Below are 20,923 nucleotides of genomic sequence, written 5' to 3' on the forward strand. Positions count from 1 at the left end.
TTGCCATGTGACTGTCAGCATTCAATTTTCCATTTACCAAAGCAGTGTTCCTGGACTTAGGAAAATGACCCAGACATAATTTAAGTTAGGACTTGACCCTGGAGGCTTCTATTAGAAATTAAGCTGAACATTTTGTTAACACTGGAAAGATATTAATATTTGATGTTAAAAATATTTTGTGTATGGAATTCTCTTTACAGCAAAAAATCAGCACAATTTTATTGGGTAGTTGGAAGGTTGTGGAGTCAGAAAATTCTTAGCTTCTGTTCAATAATTAGTTGTCACTTTCAGTGAAGCAAATGTGCCAGTGTGCCACATGTGGGTGACTGCCACTGAAGAAGTTAATCTATTAGCATATAGTAGCAAGACATTATTTATTTAGACTTTACATAAATGTAAACTAGTGATGCATTAACATTTGCAAAAACACATTATTTTAGCTAGTCACTGTTTGGTCAGGTGCAGAGAACGGTTCATTATTGGCTTTGATAACCACTTTAGAAGGTGGCATTTCATGTCACCATTTTAATTTGGCTAGCTGCATGAAGCTGTATAACACTTAACCTGATGTTAATTTGAGTAGATTTGTTATTATTGGTATCCAGGCATATTGTTTTTTGTTACCCGCTGGAAGTTAATATCCTGCTGATCAAGTGGTGTATACTTTATAGTTGTACACTCTTGTTTACACAAATTAACGTGATTTAAGATTGAATAAGAACAAATTGAATTCCTGGTACTTTAAATTTATACCTATATTCTGGTAGTGTTTGTATATTGGAAAATGTTAGTGAGGACAAAGAAGGTGCAACAACATTAACAACTGACTTATTAAAAGTTGTGGTTTGTAGCTTTAGAAGAAATAATACGTAAATTCTCAAACAATAATTTACATAAATTTCTTTGCAGGTTCACAGCATTGCCTTTATGACGGAAATGTCAGATTTATCAAAATTATCCATTTGATTGTTTTCCCAGAGGCATGCTACTATTTGACTTCCATTTAGCATTTCAGTTGAGGCTGAGAATACTCAACATTATCAATAGGAATGGGCAAACTGGAGTTTGGAGTGTGAATACATATTGAGAGAGAACATAAAACATCTTTACAGATGATACATTTAAGAACTTGGATGTGCATTAAAACCTCACTGCTAGGTAAATTCACACCACAGCAGTACAGTGATAGGGCGCATTACAAAGAAGCCAAGAATATATTACAAAGCAACAGAAGAATTTGAGTTATAATAATTAGGGGTTGTGAATATTAGTTTGCTGTATTTTGTTATTTAACTGTAAGAGACAAACTGAGCCGGTTATGGTTTTCTGCAAAGCTTTGCCATTCTTTTGTTAAAGTTTGACTTTGCCACTGCTGCTGCATGTGTTTTTCAGATTTCTGCTGTAACAGCTCCTGCCATTGTATGAATAACACCCACCACAAAGCTTCTATTGGTTGGTTAAAAAAAATATGACTGGTGTAACATTAAGACATCATAAAAGGCATTAGGATCACAGATTCTGTGGGTGGGGGGGTCAGGGGGATAATAAAATATAATGAGTTAGGTTCTGTTATTTGAAATATATGTATGTGTGTGTGTGTGTATATAAACTGCTCAAAAAAGGAACATTTCTTTTAACCAGAGTATAGCATCAAGTCAGTGACACTTCTGGGCTATTGATCTGGTCAGTTAAGTAGCAGAGGGGGTTGTTAATTAGTTTCAGCTTCTTTGGTGTTAATGAAATTAACAACAGGTGCACTAAACGGGCAACAATGAGACGACCCCCAAAACAGGAATGGTTTAACAGGTGGAGGCCACTGACATTTTTCCCTCCTCATCTTTTCTGACTTTTTTCACAAGTTTTGCATTTGTCTACGGTCAGTGTCACTACTGGCAGCATGAGATGATACCTGGACCCTACAGAGGTTGCACAGATAGTCCACCTTCTCAGGTTGGCCCATCAATACGTGCCATTGCCTGAAGGTTTGCTATGTCTCTCAGCACAGTCTCAAGGGCATGGAGGAGATTCCAGGAGACAGGTAGTTACTCTAGGAGACCTGGACAGGGCAGTAGAAGGTCTTTAACCCATCAGCAGGACCAGTATCTGCTCCTTTGGGCAAGGAGGAACAGGATGAGCACTGCCAGAGCCCTACAAAACAACAATACAGCAGGCCACTGGTGTGAATGTCTCTGACCAAACAATCAGAAACAGACTTCATAACTGTGTCCTGAGGGCCCGAAATCCTCTAGTGGGCCCTTTGCTCACTGCTCGGCACCTTGGAATTCGATTGACATTTGCCATAGAATACTAGAATAGGCAGGTCCACCACTGGCGCCCTGTGCTTTTCACAGATGAGTGCAGGTTCACCCTGAGCACATGTGACAGACGTGCAAGGGTCTGGAGAAGCCGTGGAGAACGTTATGCTGCCTGTAACATTGTTCAGCATGACCGGTTTGGTGGTGGGTCAGTTATGGTCTGGAGAGGCATATCCATGGAGGAATGCACAGACCTCTACAGGCTAGACAACAGCACCTTGACTGTCATTAGGTATCGGGATGACATCCTTGGACCCATTGTCAGACCCTATGCTGGTGCAGTGGGGTCCTGGGTTCCTCCTGGTGCAGAGGTGAAGAGTATACAGGCAGTTCCTGGAGGATAAAAGGATTGATACCATTGAGAGGTCCCCACGCTTGCCTGACCTAAATCCAATAGACCACCTCTGGGACATTATGTTTCAGTCCATCCGACGCCACCAGGTTGCACCACAGACTGTCCAGGATCTCTGTGATGCCCTGGTCCAGATCTCTGAGGAGATCCCCCAGGACACCATCCGTCGTCTCATTAGGAGCATGTCCCAACATTGTCAAGCATGCATACAAGCACGTGGGGGCCATACAAACTACTGAGTACGATTTTGAGTTGCTGCAATGAAATTTCGGCAAAATGGACTAGCCTGCCACATCATTTTTTCACTTTGATTTTCGGTGTGTCTTTGAATTCAGCCCTCTGTAGGTTGATAATTTTCATTTCCATCAAACGATGTGGCATCCGTTTGTTCCTAGCACATTACCCAGTCCATATCAGTGTAGATATCCAGCAGGATTTTTTCCCATGGATATCTGATGTGTTTACAAAGTGTTCCTTTAATTTTTTTGAGCATGAGTACATGTGTATACAGTAATCCCTCATCTATCGCGGGGGTTACGTTCCAGAGCCCCCCGCGATAGGTGAAAATCCGCGAAGTAGCGACCTATATTTATTTTATTATTTATACATATTTTAAGGCTTTATAAACCCTTCCCACACTCTTATAAACCTTTCTCACTCTCTTGTTAACCTTTCCCACACTCTTATAAACACTTCCTATGCTCTTAAACACTTTCTGCATTCTTAAACACCGCAGACCAACACTGCACACTGCACGCAGCGATCAGACGTCAATGTGTCTACACTCGCTTTGTGAAGGGGGGGCAGCTGAACTCTCAGCAGAGCAGAAATGGACTTTGTGCTGCTTCTGCCAAAATGCCTGCTTGTCGCTCTGCGCGTTCGGAAGGAGGAGGAGAAATGGGGGTGTATGAGGGCTGAATGCACGTTCGCTCAAACCCCTCCCCGGAGGCGCAGTACGCTCCTGCCACTTCGCATTGTCAAGGGGGTGGGGAGCTGAATGAACGCTAAGGAGAAGTGGACTTTGTGCTGGCTTTGTGCTGCTACATATGTTTGAAGTATGTGGGATGGGTATTTTAAGGCTTAAACTATAAAAATGTTTATTTATATGGTCTTTCTATATCGCGGATTTTCTCCTGTTGCTGATGGGTCTGGAACATAACTTTCGCGATAGGAGGGCAATCACTTGTATTTAAAAACCTGCGAAGTCATGAATCCGCGAAAAGTGAACCGCGAAGTAGCGAGGGAATACTGTATATGTATATGTATGTATATATATATTTGGAAATATGCAGAGGAGAGATGCTGGGTATATTGGGAGAAGGATACTGAGGATAAAGCTTCCAGGGAAGAGGAAAAGAGGAAGGCCTAAGCGAAGGTTTATGGATGTGGTGAGAGAGGACATGCAGGTGATGGGTGTAACAGAACAAGATGCAGAGGACAGAGAGATATAGAAAAAGATGATCCACTGTGGCAACCCCTAACAGGAGCAGCCAAAAGAAGAAGAAGAAGAAGAAGAAGATGTATACAGTATATGTATATGTATATGTGTATATATATATGAAAGGAAAATTTGTTCCAGCATTACTTCTGCTGGATTTTTTGACATCAGACTGCTCATTTTTCGAGTATTAGTGTAATGCTTTTTTTTGAACTGAAGTACTATTATTTTTCTTTTTTGTGACAATGCTTTATTGTTATAAATATGTGTATGTTACAAAGCAGCTCTTTTTCTTAAAAATCAATCTTTTTTACAAACAACCCCCCAATATTTTACTAAGTCAGTTAGATAAATTTATTATAAAAATTGTAAGATTGGATGGGAAGCGTCAGTAAACTGCCGTATTTAGATGTTCTGTGGGGTCCAAGACTATACTTTGGTTGGGCCGCTCAAGGGCAGTCCTTGTGCTATAGCCACTCCAACATTGTCTTGTCTTGGCAGTTGTGTGTCATTGTCATGCTGAAAGGTGAAACATTGTCCTAGTTCTAAGGTCACGTGCACTCTGGAGTAAGTTTTCTTCTGGGACCTCTCAGTATTTAACTGCATTCATCCTTCCCTTGTCCCTCATGCTGTGGAGCACCCCCATAGCATGATGCTGCCATCATCATTCTTCAACAAAGGGACGGCAATCAGCAAGTAATGAGCAGTTCCTGGTGTTTGCCAGACACAGTGCTTCGAGTTCTGCCCACAGAGTTTATTTTTGTCTCATCAGACTAGAGAATATTTTTCCTCATGCTCTTAGAATCTGTCTTATGCCTTTTACTCAATAATGGCTTCTGTCTAGCCATTCTACCATAATCACTTGATTGATGGAGCGCTTCTGAGATAGTCATCACTCTGACACTTTTTCCCATATTAAAAGGGAATGTCTGAAGTTCTGTTAAAGTGGACATTGGGTTCTTAGTCACCTTCCTGACTGAGGCTCTTCTTGCCCGGTTACTCAGTTTGGTCAACACTAGAAAAAGTCTTGGTGGTTCTTGACATCATCCATTTCAAAATTATTGAGATCTCTGTATTCCTGGGAACATCTAAAACCTTTAGAAATGGTTTTATTCCCTTACCCTTATCTATTTCTTATTGCAGTGTTATCATGGAGGTGTACAGAAACTTCTTGAAGTTTATGGCTTGTTTTTTTTTTCCTGACATGCAGTGTGAATGGTGGGATCTCATCTAAGACACAGATGTGTGTCTTTCTTAAACTATGTACAGTCTGTTCAGTTTGCCACATGTAGACTCCAGTCAAGCACTAGATACACCTCAAGAATAATTAAAGCAAACAGGATGTACCTGACCACAATTTGGAGTGTCACAGTAAAGAATCATAATACCTACATAAATGAGAGTTTTCAGTTTTTGATTTTTAATACATTTGCAAACGTTTCTAAAAACATGCTTTCACTTTGTCATTATGGGTTATTGAGTCTAGATTGATGGGCAAAAAATGTGAGTTTATTTGTTTAAAATTAATTCTACAACACAATAAAGTGTGTAGAAACTGCAGGGATCTGAATACTTTCTGAATCACTGTAGGTGGCAGTAAGATCAATTCTGACCTGAAGATTTTTACTTTTGCACTGAAAGACACAAGATGGCAGTTTTCCTTATTTTACACTAAAATGCTGTATAGGCATACAAGACTACACCCTGGAAATAACTATACATAGGGTAGATACTCCTTATTTTGTGCTTAGTTTAAACTTTAATGAGACTAAAATGTCACTGCACTATAACTGCAGGAAAGCTTTATGAAAGCAGTGAGTCAACTAAGTTATTTTGCGGTGGAGAAAATGGCATAGATTTTAGAATTTTAGGCAGTTGTCCAAAATGTTTAGAGAGATTTCTGACTAGAGCTTTAGTCAAGTATCCTGCAGAAACTGAATATCAAACCGTGTAGGGCACCTTCACCTTGCAGGTCTTCACTCCTTGGCCATTTGCTTAAATGCATAGCATGTCTTTTCCAGATGTCTAATTTAGTATTTTGGAGGAATTGGCCTTTTGTGGAGTTTTTACATTCTTGTTTATGTGGCATTCTTTTTTTCCGGTGTCCTTCACAAAATCAAAACCAAATTCTACAATTTGATTTTTTGTTTGAGCTTGTGTGTATTTACTCAAATAAAGTGTGTCCATGTTTCTCACATTGACATTCTCTGGGTTGAAGTGGTTTTAGATACTAGATTTATATTGCCTGCGGTGGGCTGGTGCCCTGCCCGGGATTTGTTTCCTGCCTTGTGCCCTGTGTTGGCTGGGATTGGCTCCAGCAGACCCCCGTGCCCACTGTAGTCGGGATATAGCGGGTTGGATAATGGATGGATGGATTTATATTGCACTTAATAATAATAATAATAATAATAATACATTTTATTTATATAGCATCTTTCCCAGGCTCAAGGTGCTTCACAGGGTCCCACAAAGAAACAGCATGTATATGTAAAATTGGATAAAAATGTTTCCTGAATGGAATACTAAAACAGATAGATACAGGATATACAAAGCATTAAATAGAATAAAAGATGATAAACCAGAGTAAAATACTAATTTGATTGTAAAAGAAAAGCAAATACCATAATTTTTGATAGAATATAAACACAAATTATACTGAGGATCTAGACAGAGAGGATGAGTGAAAGAGGGGGTAGCATGTCAAAAAGGTTAAAAGCCTTCTTGAACAGGTGAGTTTTAAGTTGGTTTTTAAAAGAATGAATGGAGTTAGCTGATCTAACTAACTTCAGGAGGCCATTCCAAAGTCTGGGTGCTATACAGCTGATGGCCCCGTCATCCATAGAGTGTAGGTTAGTGAGGGCACAACAGGAAGGCCAGAAATAGAGGACCTTACTGGGCAAGTTGGAGCATAGTGATGGAGTAGGTCACTGATGTTGTCTGGTGCAAGGCCATTTAAAGCTTTGTAGATTATTAATAGAATTTTATATTCAATCCTATAAAACTCAGAGGAGGTGAAGCAGAATGGGTGTGATGTGCACATTGTTGGTGGTTCGTGTAAGGACTCTTTCAACAGAGTTTTGAATCAACTGGAGCTGTGATATAAGATTAGAAGTGGTACCTGCCAGGAGGGTTAACAATAATCGATGCGGGATGTGATAAAAGCATGGATAAGTTTCTCAGCATTAGAAAAGGAGAGGAATGAGCGCACACATGATATGTTACTGTGGTGAAAGTAAGAAAGTTTCTTAATGTGGTTTCTGTGGGTGGAATAAGAAAGGCAGGAATCAAAAATGACACCAAGATTCCTTGTATTAGAAGGTCTAATGAGATCACCAGCGAGAATGACTGAAAAGAAGCTCATTTTCTTACGTTGTGCTTTAGCACGACTTTGCCGGAGTTCAATTTTGTTGCAATTTAATTTTAAAGAGTTTCCAAGATTTAATTTCACTGAAGAAAGTTGTGAGCTGAGAAAGCCCTGATGAAGTTTCACTTTTAACATTGAAATAGTGTTGAGTATCATTTGCATGAAAATGATAACCCAGTCCTTAGTTACAAATGATATATCCAAGGGGAAGAAGCATATAGATGCAGAAGAGCAGAGGGCCGAGGACAGAGCCCTAGAGGAACTCCTTGGGTGACTGGCACTGAGCTGGATGTGCTGTTGCCAAGACTAACAAACTCTTGCCTGTCAGTCAAGTAGGACTTAAACCACTGGAGTGCAGTGTTAGAGATACCCTGGATGTTCTCCATTCTAGACAGTAGTATGTCATGTCTGACAGTGTCAAATACTGCACTAAGATCTAACAGAATTAATATACTGGTTTGTCCATTGTGTGCTGCCATAAGCAAATCATTGGTTACCCGAAGTAGAGCAGTTTCACAGCTGTGCTGTACCTTGAAACCAGAATGGAAGGGTTCCGTCAAATTATTAGAAGTTAAGTGATTGGTGAATTGGGAGGCTACAACACGCTGAAGAACTTTTGACTGGAAAGGTAATGAGAAATACCCTGAAAATTGTTAAGATTGTCAGCATCAAGACCAGACTTTAACATTGGGATTACAGAAGTGATTTTAAAAGTGGCTGGCACAAAGTCACTGTCAAGGGATGTATTTATTATTGTTGTAACAGTCAGGATTATGGCATGAAGGCAGGATTTAAGAAGTGTGGCGAGGATGGGTTCCAGTACACAGGTAGTTGGCCTCATCTTACAAAGCAGATTGTTAATAAATGCAGATGTGACTGATGAAAATTTAATAAAAAAGTTGGATGGAGTGGGATGACAGGAAAGGTATAAATGGATGATGGATTTATGTTACTTGAATTATTTAGATCTTTAATTTTATTGTGGAAAAAGTGGAGGAATGTTTAACAAACTTTGGTAGTGGAAGCAATTGAGCCAGATCCAGGCTGAAGTAGTTTAACTACAAAAATCCTCAGCTTATCATGGCCACTTTCTATTATTCTGCCATAATGTGTGTTCTTGGCTACACCAAGTGCATCCTTGTAAGCTAATTGATGGTCAGAGAAAGCCTGAATGTACATGGTGAGGCCAGTTTGCGTGACATTCTCTCAAGGTGTCGGCTATTTGCTTTCACAGACTGTAACTCTGAATTGTACCGTTGAGCTGCGCGCTTAAGGGAAATCTCCTTATGCTTTAAAGGAGTTGCTTTATCTGGTGCTGAATGAAAGGCTGAGTTATAGTGATCAACAAAACTATCTAGTGTTGATGGAATAGGGGAAGACATAAAAAGATCAGAAATAGAACTAGCAAGGATAGAGGGACAGATATTTTTAAGGTTATTTTACAGCTAAGAGGAGGGAGAGGTAATGAAACAGTGAAAAGTACTGCTTTATGATAAAAGAGTCCCAAATCGCTGTTGTAAGTGTTGCCACCAGATGTACAGATCAAGTCCAATATATGACCACCAGAGTTAGTAAGGGAAATCAACATGTTGCACTAAGTTAAAACAGTCTGGTAAAAATAGGAATTCACTTATCAGCTTACATGTAGTAATGTTAATATGGTTGTTGAAATTGCCAAGAAGGGAACTTAAGTGGGTTAATAATTTAGTCAGATCAGATGAAAAAGATGCATTGTATTTTGGGAGACGATAGAGAACAATGAGTAAGACAGGACCTGATTTCGTTTTTAGTTTAAGAGCCAGATACTCAAAAGACAATGGGCAGTCAATTGGGTTTCTTTTGATGTTTAGCTCTGTCTCTAACAATTATTGTGACTCCTCTGTGAGGCTCTGTGAAGTAAACATATCTGGATGGTGTCACCTCCATCTGGGGCGTTAAATCGTTTGTTTTTTGCCAGGTTTGTATTAGACATAGCATGTCAAGTTTGGGGTCTGGTAATGAGTTCTGATAGTACCAGCACTTTAGCACTTTAAACAATTGATAGTTAAACAATGCAATATTAGCTGACAAGGGTTCATTGTGAACAGATCCACGATCAGAGTTTATTTTAACAAATATCAAATTTGGCACTCTTACACTCCTATTATCAAAGCCATGAATAGGATGGCGTATTCCTGAACAAATGCGGCCGTTGAAGTTTTCATTTGAATATTTTGGGTGCCGTACAATACCAAAGTCTTTTAGGCCATTCCAGTTTGACCATTTGCTCTGGACAAACTGTTTAATATGAAGGAGTTTGTCACAAGAGTATTTTAGCACAATGTTTATCTGATAGTAGCAGAGAAGCAGCATAGCACATTGGAGAAGGTGAGACGGGCGAGGTGGGGTGGTGCAGATGAGTGATGATAGCAAGCAGCAGAAGAAGCATAGCAGGAGGTATTACAAGGTGCACATAAAAATAAAGAATTTGGAGGTTCCAGTATACAGCCACATACATATGATGCTGTGTATTACAGGCGTGATCGCCCCAGAGCTGCAAGCCAGGTGGGTGTAAAATCAGATAATTTCTCAGTCATTAAGCACATATAGAAGAAATCAAGACCAATTCAGTATATCCATTATAATCAAGAAGACAGACATTGTTGACTCCTAGATTGCCACGGTACAAAGAAATGTTCATAAGACTCGTCCGGTGAACCACAGAAAGATATTTCCTAGAAAATACATCCTAGACTGATGTCCTGAATGTCATCAAAATGTGTTCCTTTCAATATTTCTTTTATCTTCAGGTAAAGACAAAAGTCATTGGGGGCCAGATCATGTGAGTAGGGAGGGTGTTCCAATAGTTATTTGTTTACTGGCTACAAATTCCCTCACAGACAGTGCGGTATGAGCTTGTGCATTGTCGTGATACAAGACCCATGAGTTGTTGGCGAAAAGTTCAGGTTGTTTTCATCTAACTTTTTCACGCAACCTTTTCAACACTTCCAAATAGTAAACTTGGTTAACTGTTTGTCTAGTTGTTATAAGCTCATAACGAATAATCCCACTGATATCAAAAAGCTTAGTAACATCATTTTGACTCTTGATTTGGACTGACGGAACTTTTTTGGTCGTGGAGAATTGGCCGACTTCCATTGTGCACTATGATGCTTTGTTTCAGGGTCGTATTGGCACACCCATGTTTTATCACCAGTGATAACATGGCCCAAAATAGCGTCTTGCCTCTCCAAAAGATCTTGACAAACTTTGACTCTCCTTTGCTTCTGTACGTCGGTGAGCTCCTTCAGGACAATTTTTGCACATAACTTTCTCATGCCAAGAATTTCAGTTAAGATTTTCCTAACTGTTTCTCTAGCAATGTTTTCTTGGTCTGCTATGCTTCTCACAGTCAGCTGAAGATTTTGATGCACAATTCAATTAATTTTTTTCAATGTTTTTGTCAGTTCTGCTCATTAATGGCCACCCTAACCTCTCGTCATAAGTGACTCTTTCTCTCCTCTCAGAAAAATGTTTAATCCACTTGTACACTGCCATTTTCTTCATTGCGTTATCCCCATAAACTTGGACTAACATGTCCTTGATTTCATTTCCACTCTTTCCAAGTTTAACAAGAAGTTTAATGTTTGTTCATTGCTCTAATGCAAGCTCTGACATTCTCGTGATGGCACACAAGAACACGCAACAACAATAGTGAACACCACTCAGCAAGACACTGCCACATGTTGACACAAACACAGCTGTGAGACTCTGATATACCACGGTTATGGAACCTTACCGAGGTGTTCGTACAGTGCTGCCAATGTAAGTGCACGGTGGCAAGTTCACGAACTTAATTGTCAGACCTCATATGTGGTCCGCAACAATCTTTAGGTAGCTGGGACGTTTCAAAATAATATCCACGTCTATGCTAAGATCTAAGGTTTCCCAGCAAAACATTTCCCACAGTATCGCACTGCCTCTGCCGACTTGTCTTCTTCCCATAAAATATCCTACTGTCATAGCCCTGATTTGGCAGGGAAACTGATAACTAATGTCATGAGAAAACTGGGAAATATGAGCAAAAGGCAAAACAAAAGAAAATAAAAATATACCGAAGTGACCGAAACCCAGACGAGAGGCAAAATTCAAAGTCAAATAACACGCAGTAAGTTGAAAACCACGCAAGACAAGAAGAGTAATCAAACTAGAAGTCAAAATGAAAGTAAGGATTTTATCCATAGATTAGAAAAGGCTTATAGTGAAAGGCTGATCTTTTATGCCGGCTGCTGATTAAGTCATGGCCACAACCCCGGGGACCACGCCCCTAGAGACGTGGGATGTGACCCTGATAACAGTACACAATATAGTTTATCTTTAAAAAAAAAAAAAAGAAAAAGGCTACAAAACATCAATTTTCAGCCTAAATCATGACAGCCATCTCTTCCCCAGGTAAATGACACACACACACGCACCTGGTCCTCCACATAATCTAAACGAAAATGTTATTCATCAGACCACTTCATCTCCTTCAATTGCTAAATTGTCCAGTTTTGACACTCACATGCCCATTGTATGTGCTTTTGTCGATAGACAGGAGTCAGCTTGGGCATTCTGACCAGTCTGTGGCTATACCGCCCAATACACAGCAAGTTGAATGCACTGTGTGTTCCAACTCCTTATTGTTATGGCCAACATTAACTTTTTTAGCAGTCTATGCTGCAGTCTTCTGTGGGATCGGACTAAATGAGCCGGCCTTCTCTCCCACATGCATCAGTGAGCATTGGGTGTCCATGACCCTGTTGCCAGTTCACTGGTTGTCCTTCCTTGGTCCACTTTTGGTAAGTGCTAAGCTCTGCATACCGGATACCTTACTACACCTGCTGTTTTGGAGATGCTCTAACCTACTTGGCTAGCTATCACAATTTGGTTCTTGTCAAAGTTGCTCAGATCCTTACATTTGCCCATTTTTCCTGCTACCAACACATTACCTTCAAGAACGTACTGTATACTTGCTTCCTAATCCCTGTATATCCCACCCATTTGACAGGTGCCATTGTAACAAGATAACCAATGTTATTCACTTCATCTGTAACTGGTTTTAATGTTGAGGCTAATTGGTGTATATATTTACAATACAGTTACAAATAAACAAAGGGCAATAACAACACAAAATACAACTTAGGTTAGTTTAGTGGAGTGTTTTCTCTCCTATAGTAAAAGGGAAACAGCTTAATTGAACTTTTTCTTTTTTCTTTCCTATAGAAAAAAGCATGTAGCTTAGTTGAAGTTTTTTTGTCCTGTTGAAAAAGGCACAAAACTTATAAATTCTGATCCTTAAAATAATGTGGTGAATATGGATACATTCTTTAGCTAGTTAAGTTTCTGCAACATGAAGGGAATTTGCTTTGCTCACAGCTAGTCTACACTAGAAAACCCCCGACAGCTCCTCTGTGACTGTGTGTTGGTGTGAAAAACTGATCTGAATTTAGGAAGAGATACATATAACAGCTAAAAATGTATACTTTTAGTTGCAGTAATACCAATAACGAGAATGCAGTAGTTGGCTTTATCCTAACTACTGTGTTACAATTAATAGTTCTCAGAATCAAAATAAGTGCACTTATGGTTTGGTTCCTGTTTACTCCTGCTTTGTTTCAGTTCTTTTGGGTTGACTCCAGTCTTTGTTATGATCACACCCTATACAACAGGGTTCCTGCTATTGGCAGAATGTATGGCCAGACCAAGAGAATTGTGAGTATAGAGAGATAGGGCTACATATCAGCACTGATGTCCCGATTCGATTCAGATTCACAATGCTTCAATTTGATTCAATACCGTTTTTGTCATTACTGAATTAGCGTGCACTGTTATATTTGAAGTGGTGTTTTTTTTTAGAAATTAGTTAACCATGCATAGAAAACATTACTATAATGTGACAAAATTCAGCAACACTTTATTTGAAAAGTGTCTATATAGTGACTTTGTAACATATGCACAAGCATGGATAGACATTTAAGGAGAAATAGATAGATAGATAGATAGATAGATAGATAGATAGATAGATAGATAGATAGATAGATAGATACTTTATTAATCCCAAGGGGAAATTACTTGATTAGTAATGAACAATTAACAACAGTATTTGGAAGATGTGGAACAAAATATCATTGCTCTTTCTAACACAGCTCTGCATACCTTCAAATTTCACCATAATTTAACAAACACAAATACATATTGCCACATCAGAGTCCACACATATTATATGGGGGGGGGGGGGGGGTCTGGGCTCCTTGTTTTAATATAATGCAGTGGCATTTACTTTATAAAACATCTCTATCATTCTGTGAACAATAATTTTATACAATAATCAAATATTGCTTCTTAAATAATAAATGTTATTCAATGACCCATTCATGTGTTATGAATCTCCATGTAGAAACCCTTCAACTAAACTGTTAGCCATATTTATTCCCCTATTGGACATATAAAATAATATTGAAATAGTTGAAATTAAAGGTACTGCGGGAGGACTCGTGTCTTTCTATAATTTTACAAGTTACACATATCTTGCTCACTTGTAGCAGATATGTTAATCAGTCTCGAACATTTGTCCCGACAGTCCCCAGACAAAAAGGAAGCATTTTAAAATGAGGATCTAGAGCTGATGCTTTAGTGGAACATAAAAGAAAAAGAACCTGCCATCATGACTGATAACACTGCTATTATAGAAGTACTTCAGTTGGGCTGCGTTGTGCACATGCTCACTTTTATATCGCAGGCTGCTCTAAAAATTTGGCAGCTCTGTACATAGGCAACAAGATTGCTCCTGGTGAAACTGGCATACAGCGTGCTTGTCTGCAACACATCCACCACAAGTGCCTAGTTGTTTTTAATGTGTGATTGTCACATAGGAAGGTGCTACCCTGAATGTTCCTCCATCACAGGTTAGGGCTTCTCTCTCCACTGGACTGAGAGACGTGACGATTTTTTGCTTAAGATCCCTAAGATTACTAAAACCTCTGTTCAATAACTATTCTCAGTTGCTTTCTGGTTGACATAGCATACCACAGTTCAAAAACCTGTATCATTTATCAAAGCCCTTGTTTTCAACAACGGTGTAGGGTCTCATATCTTTACAGATAAAAACTGCTGTAGATTCTGTTATTTCTTGGGCATTAAGGCTAATTAAAGTGAATCTTGGGGCTACCCGCCATCTCCAGTGTAGATTGTTTAGGCTCTATGTTTGGATATCGACTGAAGTTACGTTTATGGGTGATGCTGGAGGTAAATGATTTTGGAAATTTGTTGTGTTACAATAATTTATATCTGAGTTGCACATCTTATATATGGCTTTGGTATTATCCATTTGTTCTTAACTGACGCACTGACTGAATTTGTAGTAAGTCCACACATCTGATTTAAGTGTCTAAGATGCTGATTTCAGTTAAAGGGGACACACCATTTTATGTGAGATAGTAAAATGCTTTTTCTGTAGAAAGCCTTAACAGGAGCATTAGCGCCATCTACTGGATCGGACACTAAAAACAAATATAAGTAGAAATCTATGTATAGTAATTGAGCACGATAGAGATTCATGAGAGAATTCTTAAGACTTCAAGAATCGATATTGAATCATTTAAATGAAAGGTAACGATTAATTGGAAAGTCAGTATTTTTACCCAGGCCTATAGAGAGAGCACAGATCTGCTGCATGCAGTTGGTAACAAAGGAAGGAGTTGACGTTTTGCCATTGGTTTCTTGGGTACAAATAAGCCTAACCTTTTGGTTGATAATTGATGCAGAGTTCTGTTTGTCAAGGTTTCCAGTCATTGAGATGTGGCTCTTTATTCATTGACCTAGTGTTTAAATTGTTCATTGTGAAGTTATCTCTAAATGTTACTTTGTGATTCATTGTTTTAATCAGATGAGACATAGAATCTGTATTCCAAAGAGACCCTGTAGGTATAACTGACACATAAGCTTAGATTGTCTGGCAACTACTTTTTAAGTAAAGGACTTGTGTGCTAAAGCAAAGTAAAATGGATAATGCCGGTCTGTCTTACATGTAATAATACATGCCAGGGATAATGCAGTTAATCAGAATGAATGCTGACAGAAGAAAGATACCATATTATTGAAGTCTCTCTTTCTCTGCATGGATTAACGAGCCCATCTGGGCAGGAGCGCAGCCACACCCGGAAGTGCAGCCGGAAGTAGGTCAACGAGCACCTACAACACTTCTGGGTGGGCTATAAGAGGAGCCTGCAGCCACTACTATTCAGGGCGCCAGAGTCGGGAGGAGGAGGACGACGACGACGACGACAACGACAACGACAAAGCTGCCTAGGAGGAGTTGAGGAAGAAAGAGTGTGATATGGGGTGATTTTTCTTTGTGTGTGTTTTGGGGACTGTGTAGGGCCTGTGGGACATAGAGAAGATGTGCCCCACGTCTGAAGAAAAAATAAATCTTTTTCTTTATTTTATCCATGCCTCTGGTGTCAGTCTGTGTCGGGTCGGCACCAACCATATAATACATACAGGTACTCCTCGACTTTCAACCGCGATTGGTTCCGACTGACTGGTTGTGAGTTGATCTGGACAAAAGTCGGCCTATGTTAAATTAAGGTAAGAATATTAGACTGGGTAACGATATTGTAATCATCTTAAAGTAATATTTTATCAACATTTTCTTACTTTCTAAGACAAACACAGCATACTACAGTACAATTTGTTTAATATTTGGAAAACGTACAAAATAAGAAATACTGTACTGTACATTTAATTCCTGGCACCACTTGTGCTTGGCTGTGGGTTGTCGATATTGCCTTCATCAGGCGAGGCTGCGGACAGGGTGATGGGAGGAGTTGCTCTTTTCATAAACATAGTGAGCTTCGTCTGAATTGTTTGTTTTTTTTTTCCTCTTCATAAATTTCTCAATAAGGACGAAATGTGTCACGTGCCATCCGTTCAGTCCTCGCAAATCATTCAATATTTGGGTCCATTTTTTCAAAATGAGCGAGGAGTTTATTCAGTAGAGATAAACCTTCTGACAATCCCCTTTGTGGTGAACATTCGTTGTGGCACCTCCTCCTCTTCGTCTTTCTCCAATTCTCTTGTTTCTTCTTCCGCCACTCTTTCTTCTTCCAATTCTGTCAGCTCTTCATTCGTAAGTTCACCTGATTCCCGGTCTAGCAACTTCTCGACATCTTCCATTTCACATTCCAATGAAAGGTCTTTTGACAGTTTCACTATTTCTTCACGAATCTCATCAAGTTCTTGTTCACTGTTAAATCCAGCAAAAGTATTTACTTAACACACTTCTTCCATACACCGTTCATACACTTTTCCGTCACAGAGTCCCACGCGGTAGCAAGATTCTTTATACACTTAAGAATATTATACTGTTTCCAAAAGTCGCGTAGTGATAGTTCCGGGTCGGCATCTATTGCAGCTATGGCTTGGGCAAAGGTGATTCTGAGATAGTTTGCCTTTAATGTAGCAATCACACCTTGGTCCATCGGTTGAATAAGTGGAGTAGTGTTTGGGGGCAAAAAAAACACTTTCACATTGGGATAGAGATCAGCTAAGTGACGTGGATGTCCAGGCGCATTATCGAGCAACAGTAAAATTTTGAAGGGAATTCCTCTCTCCAAACAGTACTCACGCACTTGATGAATGAAACAATTGCTGAACCAATCCTCAAATAAAGCCTGGTTCATCCAGGCATTACGGTTTGACCTATAATAAACTGGCAAAGTGTGCTTGTTCACATTCTTAAATGCACGTCGATTTTTCGGAATGATAAATTAAAAAGGGCTTCAGCTTGAACCCTGTGATATTCCCGCCAAGCAGCAGAGTCAGTCTATCCTTGTGTGCTTTAAATCCTGGTGTGCTTTTGGCTTCTTTGTGGATGTAAGTGCGTCCTGGCATCTGCTTCCAATATAACCCTGTTTCATCCACATTAAAAATCTGCTCTGCGAGATAACCCTCAGCCTTAATTATTTCGTTTAAACTATCGACAAACTTACTAGCTCCTTCCTCATCCGCACTTGCTGCTTCTCCAGTCACTCGAACATTATGCAACTGGAATATTTTCTTAAACCTCTTAAACCAACCAGTACTTGTCACAAATTCTTGACTGTAATCTTCTCTGGCGCGTTCCTTTAAAGTCGCAAACAGGCTTCTAGCCTTTGACTATACTGTAAAGAGGCTTAACGGCGTTCGCTTTTGAATCTGATCTTCTATCCAAATGTTTAACAATTTCTCCATTTCATGGATGGGCCCGGTACGTTGCTTCGTAATCACTGTTGATTGCAAAGGTGCAGAACCTTTCACAGCTTCACGAATTCTATTTTTGTCCTTTAAAATAGTCGACACAGTAGAGTGTGACAACTTCATATCACATGCGATTGCATTCACTTTCTTTCCTCCTTCATACTGTTTTATTATCATCATTTTGGTGTCTAGATCAATGGCCTTTCTTTCCTTTTTGGCAGGCTGAGGAGTGCACAGAGACAATTTCCTCTTGGTAGACATGTTAGGGTTATTATCGAAAATTGCCAAAACAACAAGACACAAACACGTGGGGCAACACTGCTGCATATATTTTTACTGCTGCGTAGCGAGACTTGAGAGTGTGGGAAACTGGCGCTGCCAACAGCTGGCGGGGGAAACTGTCGAACGCGTCGTAAAGTCGAACAGTCGTAACTTGCATAGGTCGTACGTCGACGAGTACCTGTGTGTGTGTGTGTGTGTGTGTGTATATATATATATATACAGTGGAACCTTGGTTCACGACCATAATTTGTTCCAAAACTCTGGTCGTAAACCGATTTGGTCGTGAACCGAAGCAATTTCCCCCTTAGGATTGTATGTAAATACAATTAATCCATTCCAGACCATACGAACTGTATGTGTGTATATATATATATATATATATATATATATATATATATATAATATCATTTTTTTTTTTTTAAAGTTTTTAAGCACAAATATTGTTAATTAAACCATAGAATGCACAGTGTAATAGTAAACTAAATGTAAAAACATTGAATAACACTGAGAAAACCTTGAACAACAGAGAAAATTAACACTGCAATAGTTCGCGCTGTAGCGCTACTAACCGCTGGCTAAAAACACTTTTTTAATGAGTTTTAAGCACAGGGAAAAAAATTAACATTTGAAAAAATCCGTAATTTAACAAACCACCAAGAAAAGTAACATTGCAACAATGCACGCTATGAACTGATCGCTGTAAACAGAAGTGAAAACAAAATCAAGCCCAGTGCATTCTTTTAACTGCCTTCTCTACCTTATAAGTCCAGCTCTCTCTCTCTCTCGCTCGCGCTGCCTGTGTGTGTGTGTCTGTCTCCCTCTAGCGCTGCCTGTGTGTGTGCACGGCTCTCTCTCTCGCGCTGCCTGTGTGTGTGTGCGTCTCTCTCTCGCACTGCCTGTGTGTGTGCGCAGCTCTCTCTCGCGCTGCCTGTGTGTGTGCGTCTGTCTCTCTCTTGTGCTGCCTGTGTGTGTGTGTCTGTCTCTCACGCTGCCTGTGTGCGTCTGTCTCTCTCTGGCGCTGCCTGTGTGTGTGCGTGGCTCTCTCTCGCTCTCTGCACAGGAAATGCACAGGGAGAGACTGAACATGTACAAACCAAAAGGGAAACTGGCTTGTTCGTATACCGAGTGTGGGGTCGTGAACCGAGGCAAAAGTTTGGCGAACTTTTTGGTCGTAAACCGATTTGTACGTGTACCAAGACGTTCGTAAACCGAGGTTCCACTGTATATATGAGTATATATCTAATATATATATGCACTAGCTGTGCTACCTGTCTGACATGGGTTAAAATCTAAGTAATCAATGTAGACTTCAATGTTAACATTTACAGTGCACCATGAAATGCATATGTTGTTATATGCTATTTGGTATGGGATTTGAAAACCAGTATTAATGTTAGTGATATGCTATCTATTAGACAGACTGACAGACAGACACACAACACACAAACACTTATCCTTTCATTAAGGTGGAGATACAGTAGAGTCTCGCTTATCCGACATAAACGGGCCGGCAGAACGTTGGATAAGCGAAAATGTCAGATAATGAGAGGTGTTAAGAAAAAGCCTATTAAACGTCAAACTATGTTATAATTTTACACGTTATGAGCCTAATACAGTGGAACCTCAGTTCACGAACATCTCTGAACACATACAAATCGGGTTATGACCAAAAAGTTCGCCAAACTTTTGCCTATGTGCACGACCACACACCCAGTATAGGAACAAGCCAGTTTCCCTTTCGGTTTGTGCGCACCGATGATTTCCGCACGTGTTCATTCTCTCCCTGTGCATTCCCTGTGCAGCGTTAGAGAGAGAGCGCGAGAGAGAGAGACACTCACGCACACACACACACACACACACACACACGAGAGAAAGAGAGACACACACGCGAGAGGGACGCACACGAGAGAGACGCACGCACACACTGAAGCGGGAGAGATACACACGCACTCACACAAGCGCGAGGGAGACGCACGCACACACACACGTGCACGAGAGAGACGCACACGCACGCACGAGAGACATGCACATGCACATGTACACACACACAGACACGCACGCCAGAGAGGGCCAGCCACATAATCCACTGTAATCATGTTTTACAACAAAACAACAGAAAAATTTAACTGAAAAAATGAACTTAGCAAAAAAAAATAGACTACGCTCACGCTCGCAACTTGCAGTTCTTGTTGCCGATTGATGCGGTTTTTTTTTTGTTTTGTTTTTTGTTTTTGCGGTGGGACGTCGGATAATACAGAATGTTGGATAAGCGAAGGTTGGATAAACGAGACTCTACTGTATATATATATATATATATATATATAATATATATAGGGTGGCATGGTGGCGCAGTGGGTAGCACTGCTGCCTCGCAGTTAGTAGACCCAGGTTGACTTCCCAGGTCCTCCCTGCGTGGAGTCTGTATGTTCTCCCCATGTCTGTGTGGGTTACCACCGGGTACTCCGGTTTCCTCCCACAGTCCAAAGACACGCAGGTTAGGTGCATTGGCGATTCTAAATTGTCCCTAGTGTGTGCTGGGTGGGTGTGTGGGTGTGTGCCCTGCAGTGGGCTGGCGCCCTGTCTGTGGTTTGTTTCCTGCCTTGCACCCTGTGTTGGCTGGGATTGGCTCCAGCAGACCCCCGTGACCCTGTAGTTAGGATATAGCGGGTTGGATAATGGATGGATGGATGGATATATATATATACTGTGTGTATATATATATATATATATATATATATATATATATATATATATATATATATAGTAATGCTTTTTTGCCTTGTGTTAAGCACTTCCATAATAGGTTATCTCCATTTCATAAATGCATTTCTTCAGGCAAAATCACAAACCTCTACTTCTTTAATGTACTGTGGTTTCTTTTTTTCTTAAATTGTTTGCCTCCCAGATCCTCCACT

General features: G+C 40.0%; 1 protein-coding gene and 1 pseudogene across 1 annotated transcript in view; one reads left to right on the forward strand and one right to left on the reverse strand.

The window, feature by feature from the left end:
* hdac4 (histone deacetylase 4) overlaps positions 1-20,923 on the forward strand; it is a 552,364-nt gene that overhangs the window by 246,793 nt on the left and 284,648 nt on the right.
* LOC114656806 (tigger transposable element-derived protein 1-like) lies at positions 16,647-17,987 on the reverse strand (annotated as a pseudogene).

Source organism: Erpetoichthys calabaricus, chromosome 8 (genome assembly GCF_900747795.2).
Source record: "Erpetoichthys calabaricus chromosome 8, fErpCal1.3, whole genome shotgun sequence".
NCBI classification, from domain to species: domain Eukaryota; kingdom Metazoa; phylum Chordata; class Cladistia; order Polypteriformes; family Polypteridae; genus Erpetoichthys; species Erpetoichthys calabaricus.